General features: G+C 40.1%; 2 long non-coding RNA genes across 2 annotated transcripts; one reads left to right on the top strand and one right to left on the bottom strand.

The window, feature by feature from the left end:
- The first annotated feature begins 405 nt into the window (after positions 1 to 405).
- LOC124882819 lies at positions 406 to 6,065 on the top strand. The gene is made up of 3 exons (XR_007042001.1): positions 406 to 3,366; positions 3,520 to 3,667; positions 4,748 to 6,065. It is a non-coding gene; the product is annotated as an uncharacterized LOC124882819 (long non-coding RNA).
- Positions 5,390 to 17,468, bottom strand: LOC124882820. The gene is made up of 2 exons (XR_007042002.1): positions 16,616 to 17,468; positions 5,390 to 6,319 (listed from the first exon to the last, which is right to left on the bottom strand). It is a non-coding gene; the product is annotated as an uncharacterized LOC124882820 (long non-coding RNA).
- Positions 17,469 to 17,820: the final 352 nt, after the last annotated feature.

Here is a 17,820-nt window from a genome sequence, read left to right as displayed (position 1 = left end):
TCAATAAGTTTCCTTTAGGGCTTGTTGGGAACAGGAAATGCTCCAATACCTGTTTTCATGAGAATCTTATATGTAGATAATATAATATGTCATCTTCTCACCTTTAACCAAAAATTATATTTATATTGTAACCCAGTTAGTTGCTAATTTATAGTCTGTTAACTAGAAGCCAATGTTAAACCGGGTGGAAACACAAATTTGTCCGAGCTACCGCACCCTGTTGGCGGTCAGACGTCTAAACTCGAAACTTAAATATATATTATTTGAATCTTATGTAAAAGACCAACACAAAGTGATTTAATACATTTTTTACCATTAAAAAACTGAAAAGGGCATTGTACAAAAGTATTCAGCCCCCCTGAGTCGGTACCACCTTTTCCTGCATTTACAGCTGCAAGTCTTTCAGGGTATGTCTCTACAAGCTTTGCACATCTAGTGACTGAAATTTTTGCCCATTCTTCTTTGCAAAACAGCTCAAGCTCAGTCAGATTAGATGGAGAGCAGTTTTCAGAAGTTGCCACAGATTGTCGATTGGGTTTATGTCTGGACTTTGACTGGGCCATTCTAACACATAAATATGTTTTGTTTAAACCATTCCAGTGTAGCCCTGGCTTTATGTTTAGGGTCGTAGTCCTGCTGGAAGGTGAACCTCCACCCCAGTCTCCACTCTCCACTCTCAAGTCTTCAAAACTCCAACAGGTTTTCTTCCAAGATTGCCCTGTATTTGACTCCATCAATTCTGACCACCTTCCCTGTTCCTGCTGAAGAGAAGAAGCCCCAGAGCATGATGCTGCCACCAGCATATTTGACAGTGGGGATAGTGTGTTCAGAGTGATGTACAGTGTTAGTTTCCCACCACACACATAGCGTTTGGCATTTTGGCTAAAAAGTATAATTTTAGTCTCGTCTGACCAAAGCAACTTCTTCCACATGTTTGCTGTGTCCCCAACATGGCTTCTGGCAAACTGCAAACAGGACTTCTCATGGTTTTCTTTTAACAATGGTTTTCTTCTTGCCACTCTTCCATAAAGACCACATTTGTACAGTGCACAACTTATAGTTGTCCTGTGGACAGATTCCCCCACTTGAGCTGTGGGTCTCTGAGTTCATCTAGATTCACCATGGGCCTCTTGGCTGCATCTCTGATCAGTGCTCTCCTTGTTCGGCCTGTAAGTTTAGGTGGACAGCCTTGTCTTAGTAGGTTTACAGTTGTGCTTTCCATTTCTAGATGATGGATTGAACAGTGCTCTGCTCAGGAAATCTTTTTATAGCGTAAGTCTGCTTTAAGCCTTCTGTCTGTTGTGTTCCTTGGACCTCATGGTCCTGTTTGCTTCCCAATAGTCTCTTACCCAATCTCTGAGCTGTCACAGAGCAGCTGATTTGGTACTGAGGTTAGATTACACAAAGGTGGACTCTATTTAGTCATTAGCAATCATCAGACAACTTCTGAAGGCAATTGGTTGCACTCAGAGTAAAGGGGGCTGAATTCTTTTGCACACTGCAGTTTTCAGTTCTTAAATTGTAAAAAAATGTTTAAATCATGTATAATTTTCTTTACTCTTCACAATTGTGTTGGCCTTTCACATAGTATTACATTGAAATATATTTATGTTTATATATGTTTGTGGTTGTAATGTGACAACATATGGAAAAGTTCAAGGTGTATGAATACTTTCACAAGCCTCTGTATTAATGTCACATATACTTGTCATGACAAAGACTGTTATGGTAATGACATTAAAACATGTAAAAAAAAATTATGTTTGTTGAAGCAAGAGGCCATGGCAAGAGGAAATTGGTTGCTATTCCACTTGATGGGTGGAAGGATACACTGGCAAACTACTGCATCTTGCATCTAGAGGGGGGAGGACAATTTTGTATATTGTTCCTCTCCAAGAAGACCTAGACCTCACTCCATTGCCTTCTGATTCATTGGAGTTTCATAAAATGCCAAAGGCGGCATGCCAAATTTGCAAGAGTAGTATGCCTTTACATATCTTGGCTTTGCATGTTCAGAAATGTGTAAAGCGGGAAGCTGTAGACCCTGAAGATGATAAGGTGAGTACTCATCTTGATTACGCTTAAAGGTCATGTGTTTTGACAGCTTACATTGATACCGGAGTATAAAATGTGATCCTTCACTATCTGCATTGTAATTCTTAAATAAAAAATTAAAAAAATTCAACTAACATAAACTAAGTGCAATATTCTTTTGTGAAATACAATGACTCTCAATGCAACATGGTTTAAGTATTTGTTATAGCAGCATTTTACTTGTGTATGTGTTCTGTGTTGTATTTCATTGGACTGGGAGAATGACATTCAAGTGATCTCTGTTGATGACTCAACAGTTGAGCAAGATTGTACTGATTTGCAACAGGTAGTATCTTCAACATTTGGTAGAAAATTTGCAAGAAATTATTTTGTCATTTATTTCACATTGCATTTTGCTTACAGGACATAGAAAATGCTTAAATTCCCACAGCTGATGTATATGCAGACTTTGATGCTAGGTAGAACACTGGGAGCCAAATTACAAAAGTCATTGCTAATTTGTCAAGGTTAAAGAATACGTATCTTCTATGTCTGGTTTCTTCATGTATGTTTGTGTTCAAATTTACCAGCTCATCAAAAATTACTTCTGCTGTTTCAACAGTGAAGATGATGTGCTTCAGTTGCTTGCTGGCCACGTGGATACAGAGAAAAAATTCAAAATATGTGTAACCTGTGATGATCTTCTTCAGAAAGGCTTTCTTCAGTGGCAAAGGCAAAAAAGGTTTCCCCAGTCAACAGACTTAGTGATACTTTTATTGGGGAGGCAGGAATTGACACCGGGTGCCTTAAGAAAGACGTTTTTGACTGGTAAATTCATGTTACTTGTGGCAGTTTCTAATACTTTTTTTGACCAATCCTGCACATAGTGTGTTGTTACTATGTGGGAATGTTGTGGATTGACCCCTTGTCAAAGAAGGATTTCTGTCACCAGTTGGGACAGATAATTATTCTATTCTATTCTATTCTATTATTCTCAAGTGTTTTTCCTTTTGTTCTTTTGCAATCAAGAAATGATCCATGGCATTGACAGGAAGGGAAAGAGTCAAATCTACTCCATTTATGACCTAGATAACAGCCTCTACAAGTTTGTACTGATCATTTTCATAATGTAATGATTCTTTCTAAAGATGTGAATAACTTTAGTGTTTTGATGATACATAGAGTTGTTGGATCAGTCTTGCACAAGGAGATCCAGCTCCTTGTTTCCTCAGAAACTGGTATTACCAGTTTCTTGTCACTGGGGACTTTGATTCTCTCCAAATCACACCTGAAGATGTAGATGATCCAGAGTATGCCACCCTAATAGAAAAGGTGAGAGGAATAATTAATTTTGCTAAACCTAATCAAAATACTAAAAATGTCACGACAATGTTTATCACAGTTATTTCTTGGGAAAGCATAGCTCTGTATTTTGGCCTTATGGTCCTATTAGCCTTTTGTATAAACTGTTGTCATTCCTCTAAGGGCCATCGTCCTGCATGCCACAATGCGTTTAACTCCTTTGCTGCAGCAGATCAGAAATGGAATGAAGGTCAACAACCTTTTGGAGGTGCTTGGAATGCACAAGGCTCTTTGTTCCAACCTGTTTGTTCCTAAAGATGATGATAATGAGGTATTAGGCATGGTTTCCTCAGTTTCTCCATTTCTATCTTTCTCTGTCTGCACAACAGCATTGTATGTTTAGTTTTTGAGTGGTCTATATTAGACTTCAGAAGAAATTATTTTGCACACTATTGAAATTTTAGCCATTGACTTTAAAGCGTTTGTGGTAGAAAATATCAGTTTGTCTTCCATCTTATCTTTCTGTTTTGTAGCCAGATGCTCATTACGTAATGTGTATACCTGCTCCTGAGCTCAGTGAGAGAGGAAGTCCTAGACATGCAAAAGAAAATGCAATCATCAACTTCTTCCAAGACTTTTTGCAAGACCTTGAATCAGCAGGTTTGGAATGCCAGCTTGCCACTATTAGTACAGTTCAGTTTAAAGACTTAGGGCCTGATCTTCAAAGATTCCTAATAAGGGGCGCTAAATTACACATGCAATTTTTGTTTTTATTATGTGCAATAAGTTGGCATGTTGCAGTCAATTTACAAAGATTGCTGCGTGTTGGAAAAGTTTATATAAGTTATCATTGTTTAGTTTAAATCATGTTTATGTCTGAAGTTCTATTATAGTTAAAATGATTCCTATGATTGCTTTTTTAGTGGGAAAAAGTGTTTGTGGAAGGTTAAGGAATGCAGTCTGGAGTGGATCACTCTCTGGACATGACAAGCTTATACCATATTTGGGAATGACTACTCTTTTAGGTTGAAATCTCTGTAAGAATTGGCTGCACCGATTCCCGCTTTTTGCTTGTAGGAATGTGAGTTGTAAATAAAAGGCTGGTGCAAGGTTTTTCCCTTTGCCCAAAGGAAGTTGCTGATTTGGCAGAGGACTGTCTTACCTTGCAAGTCAAACTTACTTGGTTCACCTTGTGTCTTATTTTACACTTGTCTGTGCATCAGCTTTCACTGCGCAAATGTTAAGACGTGCAAACCAGTTTGGTTCCGCCCCCTTAAAATGAGCAGATTATCAGTAACTATAATTAGCAAAATTTACCTTAATTTTCTTGATGTTATTTTTTTAAAGACTGGGGCGGAACAGGCTTTTGATGGTACAATCCAAATTTCCAGTTTTATTTCTGATTTTGCAGGTCAGGAGGATGAATGTGACAGTGGGTACAACCCTCAGCAAGAGACCAAAAATGAGGGTAAAGGACTTTGGAAAAACGAGATTCTCAACATCTCTGCACCGGCCATACTGCAGTGGTTAACAGAACAAAGACACAAACCCCTTCTCTTGTCAGAGAGAGCAGATTTTAAAATCAGCTGCCAGGAGAAATGCCTGGTCACCTTCAATGCTACCCCATTGTGAGTCTCTGTACAAATACAATCACTTTTCCTGTTTCACACATGAACACATACACTAACTTTAGAGATATCATGACAACAGCTATGAGAATGGGTAGGGATTTTGCTAAAGTGTAGTCACTGAATGTAATTAACTTGATTAGTCATCTGCTACACTGCAAGGCAATTTCAACTGTGCATATACTGTTTTGAACAATTCTAGATTCTAATGTTCAGCTTTTCAAATGGTTAATATCTTATTTGAAGTACCAGGAATTACTTTCCATCAAAACCAACAAAGTATGAAATGACATTAACAGTAAATCAGTTTTATGTTTCAGGTATTATTCTACAGTTTTTGTATATAGTAAATGAAAAACAAGGAAAACTGCATGTTGTATAAGTTACCTTATATTCTAAATGAAAGAGTAACAGCACCATACAGCTAATTTTCATTTCCTTTATGTTCACTGAAATAATACAGAACCATCAGTCATAGTTAGTAAATGAAGTTCTTTCTTTAACATGCAAACATCAATGTCTTTAGCAGTATCAAAGTTCATGTTTTAGGGTGTGTTATCATTTTTTGAAATTATGAAAATGCCTTTTTTTCACAGTTCAATGAGATTTCTGAGCATTTTTGATGAAGTCACTTTCAAGTATTACACTCAGACAAGTATTCTGACAGAACACGGTTAAAAAAAAAAAAATAAAACGAAAATGTATTGAATCAGTTGGCTGTAAAGCTTTCAAAGTTAGAAATATAATCAATCAGATACACACTCAATCTGACGATTCAACAAATAATTACAGTAGCAACTTGTCATACTAGAAACCTGGTTATTTGTAAACTTTAATAGACATTGTAAAGGCAAAACTGTTCTCTTTTTTCTTTCAGAAGTGATGTCTTGTTTGTACAGAAGACATGCTTCCTTTTCAGTTAAAATGAGTTTTGTATGGATCACTTTGTGCAATGGCTTTTATGCCTGCCTGTAGGTATCTGAAATGGAGTAAAAAAAATAAACAATATAATATAATATAATATAATGTAATGTAATGTAATATAATATAATATAATAAGAAAATATATAAAATATTATGATAATAAAGAACTTAAAATACCATTGCAGTCAACTTATGGTCTACAGTGTTGATGAACTGTCTTGTCATGTTTCCGAATGCAACATTGCATAGTTCAGTGCAGCTTGGTAAACGTCTCTACCATTGTCTTGGGAGTGACTCAGAGGATTGATGGCTGCCTTTAGTCCTTCCATTGATCGTGGCCCCCGAGGAGACTGGATTGGAGGTAGAACTATTACACCAGCTGACTCTGCACCCAAATCGTCAATGCTCAAACTTCCATCTGCTTGCATATCCTGCAAGAAGCACATGCCTTGTTAAACAACACTTAAATGATCACTTTTATGAAGTATTCAAATTTACAGAATAAAAAAGCTTTACCAAAGATATATGAAGTTACTCTAACTGTGACATACACTCCAGAAAGAATTAACAGTGTAGCACTTTTTCCACATTTAGTTATGTTACAGCCTTATTTCAAATGCTATCAATCTCTTTCCTCAGGATTATACTCATATTACCCCATTATGACAATGTGAAAAGGTTTGCTTAGAGATTGTTGCAAATTTATATAAAAAAAAGACAACTAAAAAATCACATTTAAGTAAGTTTTCACAGCTTTTGCCATGGAGCTTGTAGAATATAAACTATCTATGTGTGTAACTGGAATGTGCTGATAGAGTGACAAGTGTTCGGTCTGGTAACCTGACGGTGATAACAAGGACCGGCCACTGAAAACAGGCTCCTGGGGGGTGGATGTGTTCTGGTGTCTTGAGGGTCGATTAGAGAACCTTCAATTGGACCGGGAACTCGGGACATAGCGTGCCATATGTTCCGGTCGGCCAGAACTGAATGAGTGAGTGACTGAGATAACGCATTAAATATATCTTTTAGAAAAAAGGATAGTAGTTGTCATAAGATGGAGGGTGAATTTTATAGAGATAATAGTGGATGGGGACAGAATGGTCCATGGAAGAGCATAGAGAACCAGCAGCTAATAATGAAAGCTGCTATTAAAAAATCACATGAACATAAAGAGGAGCAGAAGTTGGTTAAACAGATGGATTCTAAAATAAATGAAGAATTGTGAAAAGATGGAAAAAGCAAGACAGATAGAGAGAATGTTGGCAAGTGGTTCTGGTTGAAGATGAAACAGTAAAGCAGGAGAAAGAGTTGGCTGACAAACAGTGTAGAGACAGCAGGTGGTTGGGAGGAGGAAAGTGGAAGGAACTTAAAGACAAGGCAGAAAAGGATGAAAAATTTTGGTCACAGATGGGTTTGCTGTGGCAAAGTAGTGACCATGCTATGACTGAGAAAAGAGACAGGAAAAGCAGACAGATTAAAGATAGTAGTACAGTTGAAATGCCGCCACCCTATACATTTCCCGCACACACCACTCCCCCCACTCCTCCCCCCGCAGGCTTATAACCCACGTTGCAAGTTACTGGGGGACACGTGAGCGTGTGTGATCTGCCGCCATTAAATGGCCAGTCTCCTCCTGGCCCATCACCGCCGGCTCCCTCCCCCTCAGCCCACATTCCACTGCCACATTCCACTGCTGGGTCTGAACTGTCCTCTGGAGGTTCATTCATTTCATAGGTTCCACTAACTGCAAAAAACAGGGCATGAGAAACCTCACTGCCCCGCTTGAATGGACCAGAGAAGCCGAAGAAGCGTTCATTAACTTAAAAACCAGCCTCTCGCAAGCTGCACATTTGGCACACCCAGATTACACGTTGCCCTTCCAGTTGGATGTTTCTGTCACAGCACACACGGCAAATGGTGTGCTGTTCCAGAAAAAAGGGGGAATAAGAACAGTGCTAATGTACATAAGTGTAATGTTGGACAATATGGAACAAAGACATCATGAGTGCACCCGACACACAGCAGGGATGGCTAAAATAATCCAAAAAACAGCTCATGTAGTGATGGGACATCCTCTTAACATATTGACATCACATGGTGTGGTGGCCTTTGTGAACTCTCAGGCTTTCACACTCTCACCATTGAGACAACAGAGGCTGAGTAAGGTGCTGGAGGCCCCAAACATCACATACACATATGAAGGAATAAACATGGCAGATAAAATAATTACCGGTACACCACATGTCTGCGCAGAAAAAGTGGAGTTTAATGAAAAAATCAGACCAGATCTACAAAGTACATCCCGAAACCTGTACACAGACGGGTGCTGCTTCAGACATGACACAGAAGGACTTAAGGCAGCATACGCGGTGGTGGAAGACACAGGGACAGATTTTGTCACAGTACAGGCAGAGGAACAGACAGACGTACAATCAGCGCAGAGAGCAGAAGTTTTCGCAGTAATAGCTGCTCTGGAACTAGGAGCAAGACAGAAGGTTAACATCTACACAGATTCCGCATACGCTACAGGAGCGGTACATGTAGAACTCAAACAGTGGCTGAGGACAGGATTCAGAACTGCAGGACAGAAACCCATTAAACATGAGCAGGAAATGAGAAAGTTGGCTGAAGCTTTGTTGCTCCCTCAAGAAGTAGCAGTCATTAAATGCAGAGGACATGACAGCAGTAACACCAGAGGAGCACAAGGGAACCAGCCAGCTGACCAGGCAGCTAAATAGTGTGCAGGATATCAGCCCAGGCACATGATGCTGTGTTCAGAAGCAGGGTGGACACCAGAACCCACCCTGGAAGAAGTAATGAAATTACAAAAGGGGGCCTCTCCCGAGGAAAAATCAGTTTGGAAGGCCCGAGGGGGCTCAGAGGATCAGAGTGGTCTCTGGAGAAGCCCAGACGGACGTCCCATCTTGCCACCAGGTCTTACCAAAGTAGCCCTAGAAGAAGCACACGGAGTAGGACATGTGGGAACAATGCAAATGTTGAAAAATCTCGAACACTGGTGGCACCCTTTTTTGAAACCAATGGCAGTGCATTGGATTAATTCATGTGAGATGTGCAGGCAGTTCAATGTTAGACCAACCTTGAAGCCAGCACCTGGAAAGTTCCCAGTAGACCCAATAGCAGAAAAAGAGGTTATCATTGATTATACAGACATGACTGAGAGAGTAAATGGGTTCAGATATCTGTTGGTGTGTGTGGATGCATTCACTGGATGGCCGGAGGCATGGCCTACAAAAAAGGAAGACAGCAAATCTGTGGTGAAGTGTTTGATAAATCATTATATCCCTAGACACGGTTTTCCAGCTAAAATAAGGTCTGACAACGGAACACATTTCAAAAATGAGGAGCTCAAGGAAATAGAAAAATTCCTGGGACTGAAACATTCATTTGGTACTGTGTACCATCCACAGTCACAGGGGAAGGTTGAAAGAATGAATCAAACCCTTAAAACCAAATTGGCTAAAATCTGTGCACAGACCAAAATGAATTGGGTTACTGCCTTACCATTACCTCTGATGTCTGTACGGAGTTCTATAAATCAGAAACATGGTTTGACCCCACATGAGCTGCAAACAGGGAGGCCATTTCCAGGCCCCCAAACAAGGTTACCGTTTCTCACTGAGTGTGAACAATCTATGTCTCATCATGATTATTACAGATCTCTCCACAGTCTTGTTACAGCTTTCTCCAAACAGATCCCAGCAGAACCAGAGACCAGGGTCGGAACCACCACCTCGGAAGCCGAGTGGGTCCTCCTGAAAGTCATCAAAAGAAAGTGGTCAGAGCCAAGGTGGACCGGTCCATTTCAGGTCACAGAGAGGACAACCCATGCAGTCAGGCTGAAGGGCAAAGGTGACACTTGGTATCACTGGAGCCAGTGTGCAGGAGCAGAACCACCTCAACGATCCCTTTCTCAGGTCCAGGAAGATCTGAGCGAAAACACAGGAAAAGACAATCTCACTTCTCCCACCCAAGAAGGGGCGGAGTAATCTCCGGGTGAGAGAAATTAGCCCAGGGTCAGTCTGCCCTGAGAGCTGAAGAACAGCAGAAGAAGAGGCGGAAGTGATTGAGTTTCCCTCTCACTAGGAGTGGTAGAGCTTCCCTCCCACCCCGGAAGACACTGTTCGGCGAACATTTTATATTTTACACTACATTTTGATTTTTCTGTATTTTTTTCAGGTTATGATTTAACTTTATATGTTTATGTTTTAAGTTTCATAAATAAATAAAAAAATGAGGACACTGGAAGGGTTTGATAATGTCTTTGATGATTTCTATTGCAGTATTTGTAGCGATAATGGTGACCTGTGGATGTTGTTGTGTACCATGCATTCGTTCTCTGATGGTGCACCTCATCCCCTCCACAATTGAGGGGAGGGATCCAAAGACAACGATGCCACTGTTGCAAATTGACCATAACCAGGATGAGGACTCAGAGTGTGAATTCATGGACGCATAATAAGATGGATGCAAGTTTTCTTAAGGATTTTCTCGTTTTACAATATTTTTACTTATTTCTACTTATTTTTAGAAGTACTTGGGTGAAGGACATTTTAGGGTGTGAACTCTTATGAGAGTTCAAAAGGGGGGGGTTGTAGAATATAAACTATGTGTGTAACTGGAATGTGCTGACAGAGGTCATAAATTGGTGAAGGACAGGGGAGCAGAGGATAGGGAGTGAAGGAGACCGGATAAGGTGAGCCTGCTGGAAGTAATAACAGGAAGCACTTCTTATTTGGACATAAGGAACTGTTATGCTGTACAACTAAGTGATATGATATATGTAAAAAAGGAAATGTTGAACACGCCCTGGAGACTTAATAAAACGAGCTGGAAGAGGAGAGAGAGCAGAGTTGTTGCTCGCAGGCGTCGGCTGGGGCATCTCTCTCCCTCTGCACAGAGGCGAACTTAAGCTGATTGTACTTTGTGTTTATTTCACTCTTTTGAAACCTGTGCCCAAATTAACGGACCCGGGGAAGCAGAGACGGCTTCGACAAGTTCAAAATTGAGCTGAGGTGCGTACTGTTTCCACAGATAATCCTTGAGATGACCCAAGTTAAATCCTGTTGATTGGACATGATTAGAAAAGGAAGACACCTTTCTGTATAAGGTCCCATCATTGACAGTGCATGTCAAAGTGCAAACACATGAAGTCAAAGGAATAGTCTGTAGAGACAAGATTGTCTTGAGGCACAAATCTGGAAAAGGATCCAGAAACATTTCTGCTGTTTTCAAGGTCCCAATGAGCACAGTCGCCTCCATCATCGGCAAATGGAAGTTTGGAAATAGCAGGACTCTTCCTACAGCTGGCTGGCGTTTTGAACCGAGCGATCAGGGGAGTGGAGCCTTAGTCAGGGAGGTGACCAAGAACCCCATGGTCACACTGTCAGCTCCAGCATTTCTCTGTGGAGAGAGGAGAACCTTCCAGGAGGACAACCATCTCTGCAGCAATCCACCAATCAGGCCTGTATGTTAGATTGGCCAGATGAAACCCACTCCCTAAAAAAAGGCCCATGGCAGCCCATCTGGAGTTTACCAACAGGCTCTTGAAGGACCTCAAACCATGAGAAACAAAGTTCTCTGGTCTGATGAGAAAAAGATTTAACTCTTTGGTGTGAATGCCAGGTGTCATCTTTGGAGGAAACCAGGAACTGCTCATCACCAGGCCAGTACCATCCGTAAAGCATGGTGCGTGTGTGGAGTTTTGGGAAAAATACTGTTCGCACCCCAGACAATCTACATGACCTTGGATGCCAGATGTGGACGTGTGTGCTGTATCAGTATCTGGCCAGAACCAGTTTTATTCAGTAGGACTTGTATTTGTGAAACTGTGTGTAGCCACACCCACAATGCTGTAACATGAGTGTTTTTTTTCTCCTTTCTTTAATAAAAGGCTGTGACACAGGGCAGCTCCTCTGAGAGAATGGACTGTCTCTCCCAGGACAGCCAAAGATAACTTTGACTCGCTTGCATACCTTCTCTGAGTTTATCATTATGTCTAACTCTGACATTTCTTTCATCCTTCGAGCCGGATGTCCCTGTCCGGAGGAGCCCGGTGCCTGACTGAGGGTTAAGTCTACATGTAGCCTCCAGCTCGTCTGGGGAGCTAAAATCCTCCACAGTAAATTCTGTGTGGGTAACCACCCCGTGGGCCGTGGGACTCCGGACTGTGGCCCAACGTGATCCCAAACAAAAGGTGTGATTGAACACACGAGGTAAAAAGTTAAACCTAGGTAAAACGCAGGCAGATGGGCCTGGTGTCCACGGTAAAAAGAGTAAAAAGAAGTGTTGCGCAAATAGGAGTCTTGAGTTTCGTCGCCTACTCCATATAAAAAAAAAAGAAGAAGAGCTCTAAAAAGAAGTGGTGCATAAAATACAAAAAACCTAGTCTAGGTGATTGAGGCCTATAAGTGACTGTGTGTTGGTGCCTGTGTGTGTGTGTCTGCAGAATCATACAGCCCTCAGTGAGACAACCCAAAACCTTTGCGGTGTGAACATAAAGTTGCTCTCCTCTGAACCAGTGCTGTAGGGAATTCTGATTTGTATTTTTAGGCATTTTACCAGTAACAGTCTAAAACCTCTTTTACCTCCGGGATTAGAACCCTAAGCGGAAAATCGGATGAAAACTAGGTTTTTCATCTAGAAACCTGTTTTCCGAGAGGAATTGAGGGAGAAATTCTGTTTGCTGGTGGATGCACATACATATTTTATGTTCTGAAAATAAATGAGATAATAATAATAATAATTAGTTAAAGTAAGATAATAATAATACATAGTTAAAAGTTATTGATTAGGAACTATTAATTAAAATAAATATATACACCTTCTCCATAAGATGGGAAGCTGCGTTCGGAAGCTTTGCTAAATGGCAGAAAGATTGTAGTTTCAAAGGAGACCTCTCAGTCTCTGCGTGCACACAGTTGGTAAACAGTTTAAAACAAAAAGATAAATTAAAGAACAGCAAGAGCAGCCTTTAACTAACATAGCCTTAACACTGAGGCCTGTTGAAAAACACAGGGCAAAAAACTTTCAGTTTAACTGAAAACTGAAAACAAAAGGTAGGGTCAGACCACCACCCATCCCAGTTCAGAATACCAAGGAAATTATTCAGAGGCAGAGGTGGTTTTAGAGGACGTGGTAAAGGACAAGTTAAAAGAGGAGGTGACAATGTGGACAACATGGACACTGGGCTAAAAAAACTGTCCAACTGGACAACCCAGTGAACAATGACTAGAGAAGGGAGAACAGAATGTTGTTAAAGAAGTGATCTGAGAATAAAGATCTTGTCGTCAAGTGTTAGTGAGAAACAGGTGCTTTAAAAATCATTCTATGGTGTTATACTACCAGCGACACCATGATAAAATGCAAAAGATTCATTTTACAGGGAAATAATTCCATATTTGACTCAGATTGTGTGCATTCTTGATTTTCTCCTCTTTGAGAGAAGTTAAATTCCAGCTCTGTGAAACGACCTTGACACAGGAAATGCAGCTGCCTGAAAACAAAGATAAAACATCTGCACACTGCAGAAGCCTGTCTCCGCTGAGAGCTCTGATGAAGATTGTAACTCTATCCTGCATGTATCAAACTCAAGGTCCGCACGCGTCGAAACCAGCCCCCAGAAGTTTATGTGATTCTCTAGAAGTAGAGCCTTTGATATGGTGATTGTGTGATAGAATGTTATTTTGTCAATCAATAAGCAGTTTTATCTACATTCTGCCACATTCTGCCTTTTGAAAATATTTTGAATCTTGCTGTTTATGTATACAAAAAGAAAAATTGGCTAAAGTCTGCAGACACAAAATTAACCTGGATTGAAGCTCTAACTAAATTTATTTAATCTGAGATCCTCTCCAAATGCAACAGTATATGTCAGTCTACATGAGATACTAACAACTTCACCAACTGGTATAATATAAAGATCTAATTGAATATGTGAAACAAACAATGATGAAAGTTTTTCAACAGGTGATGCTCATCCAGAAGGAAGACAGTGTTCCTAGGAAATGCAGCTCATTTATTAACAATCAATTTTTCTCCTATAGGTGGAAGTTTTGCTGACTAATCATAGGCTGGATCTATGAAACATTATGTGCACATACCAAATGACCAAGGTTCTGACTGACTTATGAACCTCACTGACCTGACAATGATAACATGACACCCAACAGACAACACCTTCAAGGTGGACCCCCCTAAGACCACCCTATTGATTCTTGGTGATAAAAAAAGAATTGAATCATTCTAAACAGACCTAGTGTAAACAAAAAGGGATATGAGAAAACAATATGCATTTTAAGAATAATAGAAGTCAAATTATGTTCAAATATTTGCAAATGAAATTGCTCTGACAGAAAAGTAAGTAAGTAGTGTGTGAATGTGTGTGAATGGGAATGACTGATTTCATTGTAGGGCGTTTTTGAGGGACCTTAAAAGCGCTAATAAAGGTCTGATGTTCTGATGATCATTGCCAAACTTCTATCTCAATAAGGTTTCCAGAATCTTTTCCAAAATCATACAAAGATAGCAATGGTTCTACCTGTATTGAAAATACTGATAAACATAAGAAGGCTCATAGACCTGTCTTCAATTTTTTACAATTATTTTACAAACCGGGTAATCAAACTTTTATGTGGCCAATGTCTGTCTGTTTTTGTGAAATGAATGTCTGTTTCATGTTATGTAAAATTAGGGTATATGTGCACGATAATTAAAGAGTACAAGGGCAAGTCCTCAACAGTACTATGATAATATTAGGTCAGTTCTTTATGGTAAAACAAAAGGATTTTAATAGATGTTTGGACTTTTTCCAGTCAGGTTTAGAATGATCGAATTAGAGTCAAATTTAACACAAGATGAAATGTACCTTAACAGAATTACTGGACTGGACTGGACTGAAATGGAGAAAACTTGAGTTAACTGAAACACACCTTAGTTACTTGAAATAAATACAAAGTGTAATTAAAAGGGAAGAGCTATAGCTGACTGAAACTGTATGGTGTGTTTATAAAACTGGGCAAGACAAACTAAGATTATAAGACATAACATGCCCTTCATTTTTGTGTACATCAATGAGGAGTGAGTTTTTTTTATTTTTTAATAAGAACTAAACCAAGCATTATTTAAAATAATAGCAACTACCAAAAATACTGACCTCATTCTTAAATGTAATAAGGACTTACTGTATAAAAAATAAATGAAATAAAATATGATAAAAAAGAATAATAAGAATAATAGATACATCTGGCTTAAAACTTTCCTTTTTGATAAAGCTTATAGTTAGATTGGCTTAGGTTATCCTGAGCTATCTCTGTAGTTATGCTGCTTTAGACTTAGGCTGCTGGAGGACATAATTACCACTTTCACCCTCTTCGCTACATTCTCACACTACTCTCCAATTTTGCATTATTTGCTGTTATTTCAGCTTCTAACTTTATGTTCTCTCTCTTTTCTCTTCCTAGAAGCTACACCTGGCCTGACTCTGTGTCTACCTGTGATACCATTCTGGAGGGGGGCATTGTCCAAGCTTCTGTTGGCAACAACTTAATGCTCACCCTCTACCGATGATCCACATGGCCAGGCCCTGTCTTTCAGTATTTAACCCTTTCTCTCTCCTAGACATAGCTACTGACTGAGCTTTTACTGTAACTAACTATGTGTTCTCTTTCAGACTCTATCCTTGAAAACTGGCTCATAGTTTATCTGTTCTTTCTTTCTAGATGAAACGACTAAAGGAGCTACATCCATTAACATTTACTTTTCCTTCCCATAGATAGTACTCTTCTCCACTGTCGCTACATGCATGCTCAGTATGAGGGTTTGCTGCAAAGTCAACGCCAGTGACTGTCCACTGTCTCTACATGCTCATCCAGGAGGGGTGAATGCTACAAGTCTCTGATTCGATGCAATCTGCTGGGATTCCTTAGATAGAAAAACTTTTTATCCAATTTGAATAGATGGCTGAATCTGACTGCACTGTTCAATGATTGGGATTGGTTGGAATGTATGTACCTGACTTTTGTGAAGTGCCTTGAGACGACGTGTTGTGAATTGGCGTTATATAAATAAACTGAATTTAATTGAATTAACCAAAGCTAGATTACAAGAGAACGTTCACATATGTTATAATCTTACTGATGAATACCACAAAAAATTGTTATTCAATTCAGTTTTATTTATATAGCGCCAATTCACAACACATGTCGTCTCAAGGCACTTCACAAACGTCAGGTACATACATTCCAATTAGTCCTAACCATTGAACAGTGCAGTCAGAGCACTGGAACCAGATGATTAAAAGACAGCAGCTTTATCATGGCCAAACAGAAAAATTTGTGGGAAAGATCCAATTTCATTTTATTTAACATTATCTATCATAACACCATACAGGTCTTATTAACATGTTAAACTCCCATATTTTGTATGGAAAAAAAAAAGGTATAATTGGCAGCACAATGGGAAAATGGAAGTTATTACTGAAATTATGAGATGCTGTACTGTTACCAGCTAAATTAGCTGAGTGTAAATGTGAAAGGATTACAAATGTGAGTCATGGGCAAAAGCCATATCTCAACTGGAGGGAGTATAAATATTAATATTGCTTAGTGATAATAGATGTTTTTTGTTTTTTTTAAGTGAGTATAAATCTTTCCATGCAAATCACCTGATGCAAATGGAGTTTAAACGAAAATTCAACATGGAAAACTCACCTGCAATGGAATACCTGCAGCTTCGTCTAATTACTCCTCCATGCAGCTCTGCCCCACCAATCAGCGTCAAGTCTGCATTTCTCCCCGGCCAATAATCCTTCAAGGCTCCGCTTTACAAGATCTTCATCCATAAACCCTCCGTTCTGCAGCTGGACTTTGACGTTCAGCCACGTCATGTTCGACTTCAGGATCTCCGCCCTCCTTCCTCCTTTCTAGCTCGCAGAACCACTTGCCTGGCCTCCCGCTTGGCGTCCATTCTCCCAGTCCAGATCGTGCTGCATGTCTCCCGACTCCGATTTGGATTTATTCCACCTCGCTCAGCTCTCCTGTTGCAGCATGATTCTCTCCTTCCACCTCATCCGGAAGCGCCCTAAAATCCTCCTGCCAGCGTGGCCGAGATCCTCCTGCACCTCAAGCATCGACGTCTTCTTCTACTCCAGTCATCCCTTAATCTTCTCCGCTTTATGCATATCGTCCATGGATTCTCTCCAGCGCTCCATTCTTCTCACTTAACATCCCCGGAGTTCGCCTCCAACTTGGCTAGGTCAGCTTCCTCTCTCCTCTCTACCGGCGCCCAGCCCGCTCCTCGGCCCCTCCCACCAAGCGTTCACCTCTCTAACGCCCGGCCTAGCTTGTCTCTAGGTGAGATGCATCACTTCATTTTCGTTTTCCATTCCTTTCTCAACCTTTAGCAACATTCAGGCATTCAGTGTTTCTCACTTCTCTTTTTCGCTCAGGCAGATTCTTATGGAGGACCGATCCTGACAAAATTAAAAATAAAAGCAGAAATATATATATTTTGTTTTTCCTTTTCCTTACACATGCGTTTTTATCAAGAAATGTAAATGTTTTGTTTTTCCTTTTCCTTACACATGCGTTTTCATCAAGAAATGTATATATATTTTATTTTTACTTTTCCTTAAACATGCGTTTTCATCAAGAAATGTAAATGTTTTCTTTTTCCTTACACATGCCTTTGTTCTTTTGATATTTCCTCGTCTCTCTTTTTCCTTTACCGTATGCATTTCTGCTTCATTATGCAAATGAGGAGGGCTGCCTTCTTCTCTCCAGCTTCTCTACTATTGGTCAATATACAGGAAGGAGGAGGATCCATGTGCAGGCCAAGGGTGTGTCCCAATTCAGGGCTGGATCCTTCCAAGTGCGTACTTGTGGGCTGATTACATCACAGCGCGGCGCGTAAGGTT

Source organism: Girardinichthys multiradiatus, chromosome 17 (genome assembly GCF_021462225.1).
Source record: "Girardinichthys multiradiatus isolate DD_20200921_A chromosome 17, DD_fGirMul_XY1, whole genome shotgun sequence".
Classification (NCBI taxonomy): Eukaryota; Metazoa; Chordata; class Actinopteri; order Cyprinodontiformes; family Goodeidae; genus Girardinichthys; species Girardinichthys multiradiatus.
The sequence above is the reverse complement of the archived record's forward strand: the minus strand, read 5'-3'. Positions and strand labels throughout refer to the sequence as shown.